We start from the raw sequence: 12,737 nt of genomic DNA, 5'->3' as shown, positions 1-12,737 counted from the left end.
ACCAGATGGACGTCACAGATATATTCAGAACAATCCATCCCAAAGCAACAGAATACACATTCTTCTCTAGTGCACATGGAACATTCTCCAGAACAGATCACATCCTGGGTCATAAATCAGGTATCAACTGGTACCAAAGATTGGGATCATTCCCTGCATATTATCAGACCACAATGCTCTGAAACTAGAACTCAATTACAAGGGGAAATTTGGAAAGAACCCAAATACATGGAGACTAAAGAGCATCCTACTAAAGAATGAGTGGGTCAAGCAGGAAATTAAAGAATTAAAAAAATTAATGGAAACAAATGATAATGAAAACACAACAGCTCAAAATCTGTGGGACACAGCAAAGGTCCTGAAAGGAAAGCATACAGTAATACAATCCTTTCTCAAGAAACAAGAAAGTTCTCAATTACACAACCTACCCCTACATCTAAAGGAGCTTGAGAAAGAACAGCCAGGAAAGCCTAAACCCGGTAGGAGAAGAGAAGGAATAAAGATCAGAGCAGAAATCAATGAAATAGAAACTAAAAAAACAGTAGAACAAATCAATGAAACTAGGAGCCAGTTCTTTGAAAGAATTAATAAGACTGATAAAGTCCTGGCCAGACTTATCAAAAAGAAAAGAGAAAGGACCCAAACAAATAAAATCATGAATGAGAGAGGAGAAATCACAACCAACACCAAAGAAATACAAACAATTATAAGAACATATTATGAGCAACTATACACCAGCAAATTTGACAATCTGGAAGGAATGGGTGCATTCCTAGAGATGTATAACCTACCAAAATTGAACCAGAAAGAAATAGAAAACCTGAACAGACCCATAACCAGTAAGGGGATTGAAGCAGTCATCAAAAAATCTCCCAACAAACAAGAGCCCAGGGCCAGAAGGCTTCCCGGGGGAATTCTAGCAAACATTTAAAGAATAATACCTATTCTCCTGAAACTGTTCCAAAAAATAGAAATGGAAGGAAAACTTCCAGACTCATTTTATGAGGCCAGCATCACCATGATCCCAAAACCAGACAAAGATCCCATCAAAAAAGAGAATTACATACCAATATTCTTAATGAACAAAGATGCGAAAATTCTCACCAAAATACTAGGCAATAGGATCCAACAGTACATTAAAAGGATTATTCACCACGACCAAGCAGGATTTATTCCAGGGCTGCAAGTTTGGTTCAACATCCACAAATCAATCAATGTGACACAATACATTCATAAAAGAAAGAACAAGAACCATATGATACTCTCAACAGATGCTAAAAAAGCTTTTGACATAGTACAACATCCTTTCTTGATCAAACTCCTCAAAGTGTAGGGATAGAGAGTACATACCTCAATATCATCAAAGCCATCTATGAAAAACCCACAGCGAATATCATTCTCAATGGAGAAAAACTGAGAGCTTTTCTGCTAAGGTCAGGAACATGGCAGGGATGTCCATTATCACCACTGCTATTCAGCATAGTACTAGAAGTCCTAGCCTCAGCAATCAGACAACAAAAAGAAATTAAGGGCATCCAAATTGGGAAAGAAGAAGTCAAACTATCACTCTTTGCAGACGGTATGATACTATATGTGGAAAACTCAAAAGATTCCACTCCAAATCTGCTAGAATGTGAACAGGAATTCAGTAATGTGTCAGGATATAAAATCAATGCACAGAAATCAGTTGCATTTCTATACACCAACAACAAGATAGAAGACAGAGAAATTAAGGAGTCAATCACATTTATAATTGCACCCAAAACCATAAGATACCTAGGACTAAGAGGCAAAGAATCTATACTCAGAAAACAATAAAGTACTCATGAAAGAAATTGAGGAAGACATAATGAAATGGAAAATATTCCATGCTTATGGATTGGAAGAACAAATATTGTGAAAATGTCTATGCTACCTAAAGCAATCTACACGTTGAATGCAATTCCTATCAAAATACCATCCATTTTTTCCAAGAAATAGAACAAATAATTCTAAAATTTATATGGAACCAGAAAAGACCCCAAATAGCCAGAGGAATGTTGAAAAAGAAAGCCAAAGTTGGTGGCATCACAATTCCAGAATCCAAACTCTATTACAAAGCTGTCATCCTCAAGACAGTATGGCACTGACACAAAAATAGACACATAGATCAATGGAACAGAATAGAGAGCCCAGAAATAGACCCTCAACTCTATGGTCAACTAATCTTCAACAAAGCAGGAAAGAATGTCCAATGGAAAAAAGACAGTCTTTTCAACAAATGGTGTTGGGAAAATTGGACAGCCACATGCAGAAGTATGAAACTGGACCATTTCCTTATACCACCCATGAAAATAGACTCAAAATGGATGAAGGACCTCAATGTGAGAAAGTAATCCATCAAAATCCTTGAGGAGAACACAGACAACAACCTCTTTGATCTCAGCCACAGCAACTTCTTCCCAGGAACATTGCCAAAGGCAAAGGAAGCAAGGGCAAAAATGAACTATTGGGACTTCATCAAGATCAAAAGCTTTTTACACAGCAAAGGAAACAGTCATCAAAACCAAAAGACAACTGACAGAATGGTGAAGATATTTGCAAACAACACATCAGATAAAGGGCTAGTATCCAAAATCTATAAAGAACTTATCAAACTCAACACTCAAAGAACAAATAACCCAATCAAGAAATGGGACATGAACAGACATTTCTGCAAGGACGACATCCAGATGGCCAACAGACATGAAAAAGTGCTCCACATCACTCGGCATCAGGGAGATAGAGATCAAAACCACAATGAGAAAGCACCTCACACCAGTCAGAATGGCTAAAATTATTAAGTCAGGAAATTACAGATGCTGGTGAGGATGCAGAGAAAGGGTAAACCTCCTACACTGTTGGTAGGAATGGAGGCTGGTGCAACCACTCTGAAAAACAGCATGGAAGTTTCTCAAAAAGTTGAAAATAGAGCTACCCTATGACCCAACAATCTCACTACTGGGTATTTACCCTAAAAATACAAATGTAGTGATCCAAAGGGGCACGTTCACCCAAATGCTTATAGCAACAATATCCACAATAGCCAAACCATGGAAAGAAACTAGATGTCCATCAGCAGATGAATGGATAAAGAATATGTGGTATATATATACAATGGAATACTGTGCAGCCATCAAAAGAAATGAAACCTTGCCATTTGCGACAACGTGGATGGAACTAGAGGGTATTATGCCTAGTGAAATAAGTCAATCAGAGAAAGACAATTATCATATGATCTCCCTGATATGAGGAAATTGTGAGGCAACATGGGGGATGGGGATAGGAAAAGAATAAATGAAACAAGATGGGATCAGGAGAGGGAGACAAACCATAAGAGACTCTTAATCTCACAAAACAAACTGAGGGTTGCCGGCGGGGAAGAGGTAGGGAGAGGGTGGCTGGGTTATGGACATTGGGAAAGGTATGTGCTATGGTGAGTGCTGTGAAATATGTAAACCTAGCGATTCACAGACCTGTATCACTAGGGCTAATAATACATTATATGTTAATAATTTTTTTTTAAATCACATGAAAAAAGAATTACTACAGTTCTACATAAATTGTGTCCAAATGGACAAGATAATAAATTCCTGTGATGTTAACTACATATAATAAATTGAGATTTCCACAATTACAAAGCATGGAAAACACATTAGCTCTTTGAACTTCAATTTCTTCATCTACACTGGTTATCACATAATTCCTGTTCTTTGTTACCTCCATCATAACTAAGCAAATCAATATATCTGTATACAATAAGCAATGTGATGAATATTTTAAGGAATTTATGAGTCTGATACAGGGGTAAACAATACTTAAATAAGAAAAATCCCCAAAACATTGAACCACCTGATCTAACAGAGGTAAGAAAAATATGGTTGATTTAAGATCCAAGGTTAAGGCACTCACAGTAGTTTGGGGAACAGTGCAATGGTTTGAACTTAGATGGGCTTACACTTCCCACATCAGTACTCTGCTTATGGGCTCCAAATATGCACACACATAGATTCCAACAATTCTTACCACTAAAGATTAAGCAGTAGTAATTCAGAGAATGAATTTTAGGAACCATGTGACTGGACAGTCTTTATCTTACAGATGCCAGAACTGAACCTCAGGTGTGCAACTCATGGGACACAGTATCACAGACCAATCTCCTTGTAAATAGGGAACTAGAATTAGGGTCTATTGACTTAGAGCCCCATTAGTTAACACAGGACTTGGTGTCTAATGTAGTGGCATACAAAGACAAGGTGGCTGGAGCAGGCAATAACAGGATGCACTGTCTGCACCGAAATTAAGAGAAGTAATAAAATGGACTACAATTCAGTCTGTTTCTAATTATCCCCATGCACCATTAGCTCTAGATAATTACAAATGCCAAAATACTACATCCTGACATAATATTTTCTGTCAACATCCTAAATAATTGTTGAGAATATGGTTTAGTTTTAATACTGGATGCATAAGCTTCAAAACTGCACATTTTATCCTTCAATAAACACTGTGTACTACATGCAAGCAGACTTGGAGAATTCCCAGATGCTCAGTGAGTTCCTCACACACCTGGGCTCATTTCCTATATCAAAACCTATTTAAACTATGATACGCTGGTAAGAGAGTAAAAAGGCCTTTTGTGTAACAACTCGGCTTTGAAGATAATTTAAGTATCGCTTCTTGGCTTTCTGGCTAAGATCAACTCGAAAGATAATTTGAGTATATTCACCCCTGCTTCTAAATTGACTTTCATTATAAAATAATAAGATCATAGTTGGGAAGAGATTCAGCAAACTTTTCAACAAACATTTCTGGGGACAGGAAAATTGCATTATGACAAATTTTTTTTTAATGTGGAAATTTTCATAAAGATAATACTTATTTTTGTTTTGTTATGTTTTTTGTTTGTTATATATTTTGTTTTGTTTTGTTTTGTTATAGCTTACTGTAGAAGAAACCATGAAGGCTCACCTAAGCTGATCACAGTGAAATACAATGTCTAATGACCTGTGTTCTCCAGTCTGGTCTCCAGATTCTGTCAGAGGACAGCCTGAAATTACTCATGTAAACACAAATACACATACTCGCATGCCCCTACATGTCTGTAGGTACATGTATTTTTTGACAGTATTTCACATTACTTGAAAAAATTTTCTGGACTTTACAAGAGGATCATTAACTTACTATTTATTCAAACAGTATTATAAAATTACCTCCTTATTTAAAACTTTTATAATTTTTTAATCTAAACATTCCAGCTGCCTTTTGTTACTATGGACTCACCTAATTTTTTTTTTTTTTAAAGTATCTGTGTCACCCTTGAATCTATTCACAGTGGGTTATCCAGACAGGCTCTTCACAGTTTAGAGTTCTTAATTTAGACTTTGCAAAGTCCATAAGCACAATCAGGCTGGATATAATTTTCTATATGTGCAAATTTTCTTGAGAGAGGATCTGTAGCTTTCACCACATTCTCAGAGGTTGGAAATCTAGAAAAGTTGCTAAGTCAAAACCACCAAATACCATTAATTCCTAGATTCTAAGTGGAAATACAGTTTCGTCTATTAAATGTAGGTGGTGGGTACATGGGACATGAGACATTTTGTCTTTTGCCTATTTCAAATAGTTCATAAGCAAATTCCTAAGAATGAATTTCCATAAGACAAAAGCAATCAATAAAATTTTTAAATCGTAACTATAATACCATTTTAGAGAAAGGTGCTAATGAATATGTGGAGTTTAACTACCCAAACAGGTGGATATGAGAATAAAACATCTACACTACAGTGAGTCTAGATTTCTATGTTAACCCATTGCAAAATACTTAAGAGAACCGAAGCTTCCACCGCTGTGTCATGGGAGAGCCATCATTAAAGCCCCGGGGACACTGCGTGTGGGTGCGGAGACCTTTGTGAGGCTTCATTTCACTTCGCAGCAAAATGTATGCCTTAGAAAAGGGCTGCCACAGAGAATCAACTCAAAGCTGCCTGAATTAAAAGTAGTCTGCCCCTGTTTTTTTTAAAAATTAAGCTATTTCTTTTTTGATAAATTGAGTACTTCCATTTACTTAATAATGAAGTAATTTTGTTCAGTTTCTCTGTACAAGTGAAGTCTTGACAGAGACAGAGACACAGAGAAAAGCACTAGCACTTGCATTTCTGATTAAAGGAAGCAAAATCCAATCCCCTACGCAATAAAATCACCATTACTATCCTGCACTTAATTTAATCAGCGTAGCTAAATTTACTGATGACTAGCTTCATGCATTAGAGAAATATTAAAAGGTGTCTTAAATGCCCAAGTCACTTAAATCACTGTAAATCCTAAATCCACAACTTAAGGATCTTCCAATTCAAAGCAACATCAAATTACAGCATCTTTTATTTGTGAGGTTTAAACAGGGAACAAACCAAAAATGATTAAGGCATTTTTCCCCCTAAAAGATTATATTCTAGTAAGAAAAACATCCAAGATAAAAGTTCTTCCTTCTTTTAAAACAGAGGGGGAAAAAAAGCATGCAACCTAATGCAGTGAAGTATTCATTACCCACCACCCAGATTTAATGGGGGGTTAAGCTTTGGTCATATCTCTTTCGCTTTTAAGGAAAAAGACATGTGGGGGGAGCTGCCTGGGTGGCTCAGTTGGTTAACAGTCCAACTCTTGATTTCAGCTCAGGTCATAATCTCAAGGCCACGGAATTGAGCCTGGGGTTGGGCTCTGCACTGAGTCTGCTTTTCGCTCTCCCTCCTGTTCATGCTTGCAAGCTCTAGCTCTAAAATAAATAAATAACATCTTAAAAAAAAAAAAAAAGAGAAAAATAAGATGTTTGGTATTTTTAAGATGTGAGATATATTTACCCTTTATTTCCTTCACCTCAACCCCTTCCCACCAAATCACCCTCCTAAAGTTGAGCTTATCCTTCTGTGAATGTACTTACAGCAATGTGTAGTATTGTTCTATGCAGTTTTTATATTCAATGGAAAACACAGCTCTGCTTTAGTTCCTAAAAATTATTCTAGCCTTCTGTTAAACCCATTAGCAAGTATCGGTTATCAAAATTCCAGTACTTCCAAAAATTTTCTATTTTGGGAAAGTGTTTCCGTATCTGTGGACAATACAGGTTCAGAATTAATCCACAGAAAATGGAGGAAAAAAACTGTTACATAGTTTAAAAAAATAATGATTAGGATGTTACCTTACAAACAAAAGCCATGAAAATATGCTTATTTTACAATGACTGTATTTTAGGTGGTGATTATGATTTTTAAATTTTTTTAAATTATGGTTTGTTTACATCTAAGGTGTATTTTCCTGACAAATGATATGACAGAGTAAAGCTACAGTCATCATTTTACATTTGACTTTATCCTCATCTTTTTGTTATTGACTTTTATAAGATCCTCAACAACTGTTTCACCTATTGACATTCAAATCATTCTCTGTTCAAAGTCAATTATGTCAATACTCATGCAGATTCTTTTTTAATTGTTAATTGCCTATCTCTGCTATAATTTTATCAGTGGCTTTGTCTGTAATTTACACTTAATACCCTTTTTATTAACTTTCTGAAATTTTTTTAAATTTGTAATTAGTCTGCATTGTCTTCTCTTTGTATCCTTCTATATTGACCACTTTTGGATTATGGGGAGAGACCAATCAACAAAGATTAAAACAGTTTAAGTGATTGCAATTAGATTCCCTTTATAGTAAATCAATTCATCAGTAAGTAATGTCACAAATTTTTTATTATGAAATATAAAGATGGGACTTATGCTTTCTTTAGTTTGATTAGACTTCAGGCACATTTCTTCCTGACCATCTTTCTTTTCTTAGAGCAATACTCTAGAAAATTTTGACTGCAAAGTCTTTGTCCCCTTTTACATACATATATATAAATATATATGTATGTATATGTATGTATGTATATGTGTATACACACATATATTTATGTATGTGTGTATACACGTATACATACATACATACATATATATATATTTCCTTCAAAAATCTCTAGGAACCTTTAGACCCAGGAAAAGTCTTTCTCAAGTACCTGGAAACCATCTTTTTGAAATGTAACCATCCAGGAAGATAACACCCCCATGTGCCAGTCTTTCTGGAAGCATAGGAGCCTTCAGAGGGCAATTAACTCCAAAGTCTGTATCGGCTAGATGATAATCTTTACATCCAGACAAGGCCAGTCAGCAAACTCAGGTGGCCTGCAATCTCCCCAGCGCACCCCATACTCTTTAAACTCTTTTTCCTCTACTTGAATAACTCCTTGCCAGTTAAACTTGTCTGATACAATTTTTCTTCAAACAGTATTTCCTCCATTCATTCTCCTAGTTGTCAGAACTCCTATAATGAATATTCTGCTAACCACAAATTCCTGTATTTCCGTATTAGGCAACTTGGAGAGCCCTACTGGTTTCTCTCACAGGTAAGTCAAGAAATCATGAAACAAATACAATGTCTTTATCAACATATTTACTATTTAACCTCAATAGTTATGCAGCATTTTTATCATTCAAATAACAAATGACTTATTTTTAAAAACAGGTGCCCTGCTTCACCTTCTTTTTATTCTGTAAAATCTAACATAATACCTATGGCATAAAATTATTCTAAAAAATGTGTGATGTTCTCTGGTTGTGGCCATCTGACTCTTAGCTTCTACAGTTTTGAAAAACAGTTTAAAATATAAACACAAGTTATATTAAGTTCAATATGTTTACTCGTGTTTCAGATGGCACAGCTATGCAAGAAGCAAAAATAACCTGTGTCCAGTTGTAGAGAACTGGCTGAGTAACTGATAATAAAACATTCACTGGGATCACCTGCAATATATATGTTAATATATTTAATTATGGAAAGGGTTGATTACAAAGCTGGGGCAGGAAATACACAAGGTGAGACCAGGATATTTTATTACTGAAAAGGGAAGCCATCAAGGTATTTGGGTCCTAACAAAATAGCATAGATTCAACTTGAAGAGGACAAAAATGGAACAATTTGAACACACAATTAATTAATTATATATATAATTATAAATATATAGGTATATATAATTTCATACTTACACATATAAATAGAATATAATTATAGGATCAAACATACTAATATTAAAAATTTTTAAGTTCCTAATGATAATTTTAAAAAGGAAAAAGAAGGAAATCCAAAATCCAACTAATTTTATGAGGGCAAAGTATACTTAGCTTCAACTCCTTATTCTGAAAATTATTTAAAAGGAAATAATTAAATATTTGTCCTGACTTTCCTGTACAAATTATTTCAGTGTAATCCAACAAACTTAATTTATATATACATGTATATGTATATGGGGCACTGGGTGGCTCAGTCGGTTGAACCTCTTGATTTTGGCCCAGGGTATGGTCTCAGGGTCATAAGATCAAACCCCATGTCAAGCTCTGCAATGGGTGTAGAACCTGCTTAAGATTCTCTCTCTCCCTCTTGCTCTGCCTTTCTCCACACTCATGTGCTCGCTCACTCTCTCACTCAAATAAGTAAATATTAAAATATATATATACATATATGTATATATGTATACACACACACACACCTACATAGGTAAATTCCAACTAATACAAGTACAAGGATGATGTTGGAAAATCATTATGTTGTAAATGCTAGTGAAGTAAGTGCTTCGAACAGTGTTTATCAATATATTAAACCATTAGATGAAATGGTAGGATATTTACAAAGGAGAATTCAAGATGCCACCACCTGAACCCAACAATCAATCTTTTCTAAGGATATGATAAGCAGACACTGCATGTAGGAGAACTCCATGCAAAATGGAGATTAAAACCACTTTATGAAGTATTTTGCCAGAAAAAAAATGTCTAATCTAAATATATTCAAGACTCTAGAACCAAACTATATTTCAATAAAAATAAAATAGGAAAAGTTAACTGATGTAACAGAAAATCAAACAGACAAACCCAGAATGGAAATACCCTGCAAGACAACTATATTAATTTTCTGTGGCTAGGTAATAAATTACAAAAAAAAACTTAGTGGCTTAAAGCAACAACAAATTTTTTGCATTATGGTCCTCTAAGTTAGAAGTATGATGTAAGTGTCACTGAACTAAAGTCAAAATACTGGTAGTGGTGCATTCATTCTGGAGGCTCTAACAGAGAATCCTTTTCTTGTCTTTTTCACCTGACAGAAATCACCCAAATTCCTCGTTTTGTGGCCTCTTTACAGCACTTTCAAATGATAGCAATATAACGTTTCTCTGAATCTCCTCTCCTGCTTGTCTTCCACTTCAAAGTACCTTTGTGATTAACTGTGCACACCTGGATAACAAAGGAAACTCTTCCCACCTCAACGTCCTTAACTTAACCACAACTGCAAAGTCCCTTTCTCCCTGTAAAGTAACATATGCACAGGTTCTGGAATTAGGATGTGGACATCTTTGAGGGCTACTATTCTGCCGAACTTAACAATTGACTCATTTTCTTTAACGAATCAATAGCATTAAAAAAACTGAGAGGACAGATCATTGCTCTAACTTTAGGTATATTTAACAGACATAACAACAAAATTTTATGCATGGTCCTTTTAAATACTAATCCAAACTTGAATAGATAATTTTATGAGGTGCAATGCTTGCACTATCAAATAAGAAAATGTCCCTCTATTTTAGAGATAATCATTCCACAGTTAATACATTATATGCCTTTCCATGCACTACACGCACATACATGCAGACACATTTGTTAAAAAACAAGAATGGATTTAAGTATGGTTATTACCTTGTGTAGTAATTATAGATAACTTCCTATGTTTATTTATCTATGTTTTATGACTAGTCTACAATAAGAATGTGTTATTGGAATGATTAGAATTAATGATGAAAATGAGAAACCCTACCAACGGCATAAGTTTCTATATTCCAAGGTACAGAAAAGGAGAAACAAACATGTACTGAGTATATAGTTTGTGCCAGACATTAGATCAGAAGCTTCGTGTGTATTTCTTATAATTATTATGGCAGTCACATGAGATTTATCCCATTATCCCCATTAGGTAAATTTCTCAGCATCATACTTGGAGCAAATAATCAGTTGAGATCTAAATCCCTCTCCGTCTGGTTTTGAATCCAATTATTTTTTGAAACGTTGTGCTGCCATGACTCCTTTTGCCCTGCACGTAGATCAAACAGGCTTATCAGAGACTGAACGGAAAGGGCTCCATTCATGGGTTCCAGCTATTTGTTGATCTAGAAGGCTGTGTCAGTTCATGGTTCTCAGGAAGCTTCAACAAACTTGCCATCCACTTAAGTGTCCTTTAAATGACATTGCCAAACATGCTTCTAGTCTTCTAGAGCAGCTGCACTCCAGGGATTACTCAGGACTCCCCCGGCCTGCTGGAACTCCCAGCTGTCCCACACAGCTGTACACTCAAAGAGAGATGGACTGAAAAACCACCTCCTCCCCACAAAGCAGTGGCATCTGGTCCCCCAAAGTCCACTCACTGCTCCACTACTCTCCTGTTGGATGCAGAGCATCTGGGTGAGATCTCATCACTGTCATGATGCTCCACAAAAAAACTGGTGTGCATTTTACATAATCATAACAGGAAAAGGGAATACTGCCCGACAGAGGAAGTGTTAATGACAGAGAGAAAGCAGATTGCTTCTACTTATTTTGTGTTTGTTTTTATTTTCAATTTTTTTTCATTTTTATTTAAATTCCAGTTAACATACAATATAGTATTAGTTTCAGGTGAAGAATTTAGTGATTTATCACTTATATACAACACCCAGTGGTCATCACAAGAGCACTCCTTAATGCCCATATAACCCATCCCCCCGCCCATCTCCCCCCACCAACCTTCAGGACAGAGCTTGCCTCTTTTGCGAATCCCCAGACCTTTCCATCATCATTAGTAGCTCACAGAGCTCCTATAACACATTAATTCTCAACCCAGCTATCACCTTCTCTGAGAAGGCTTTCTTAATTATCTCTCATGGAGAAAAACTCTTGGCTCTCTCTGCTTCTATAGCCCTACAGTCCTACTTTTGTCATCTCAGGTATGTATTCTTGCCCGTCCTTGCTAGACTGTGAACACCTAGAGGTCAAAGGCCCTCTTTTATACCTAATTTTTAATAAAGGGACGAGAACATACCTCGTGCTTTCTCAATATATTGAATTTACTTGAAAAAAAAAATCATGGCAATCTTATGTCTACTTACTGCTCTCCTGCTCATTCTTCTCACCTCAGGTTCTGTGTTACTAGTGCCTTGGATTTCTACACAAAGAATTACATTTGAATGACAAGATATGCTAAAGTAATTTGTGTGGAATCTAAGAGGAAAGCAGGAATTGGTCAATATTTCTTTTATTAAATACAATGAAGAGATGATTTTATTAACTTCTGACATAAGAAAAAGTATTATATTAACATAAGTGAAGCCCCCCCCCCCCAGTCTCTTATGAAAGACGCTGCCCAAACATAGTCCCACCACTATGGAAATACTGGAAGTGTTACATGGAATTACACACAGCTAATTCAAGCCTAATAATTCAGAGCCCTGAACTGATACATTACAGTATTTATACATTTTGTTGTTGCTAGCACGGGAAACACTGCTTCATTAAAAATGTATACAATGGTGATATGGGAAACAATTATCAACATAATCAGTTAGCAATTTTTAAAATTGCTGGACTCCAGCTGAAGAACATTTTTCA

Source organism: Lontra canadensis, unplaced genomic scaffold (assembly GCF_010015895.1).
Source record: "Lontra canadensis isolate GAN:19392208 unplaced genomic scaffold, GSC_riverotter_1.0 scaffold167, whole genome shotgun sequence".
NCBI classification, from domain to species: Eukaryota; Metazoa; Chordata; class Mammalia; order Carnivora; family Mustelidae; genus Lontra; species Lontra canadensis.
This window is presented reverse-complemented; position numbering follows the sequence as displayed.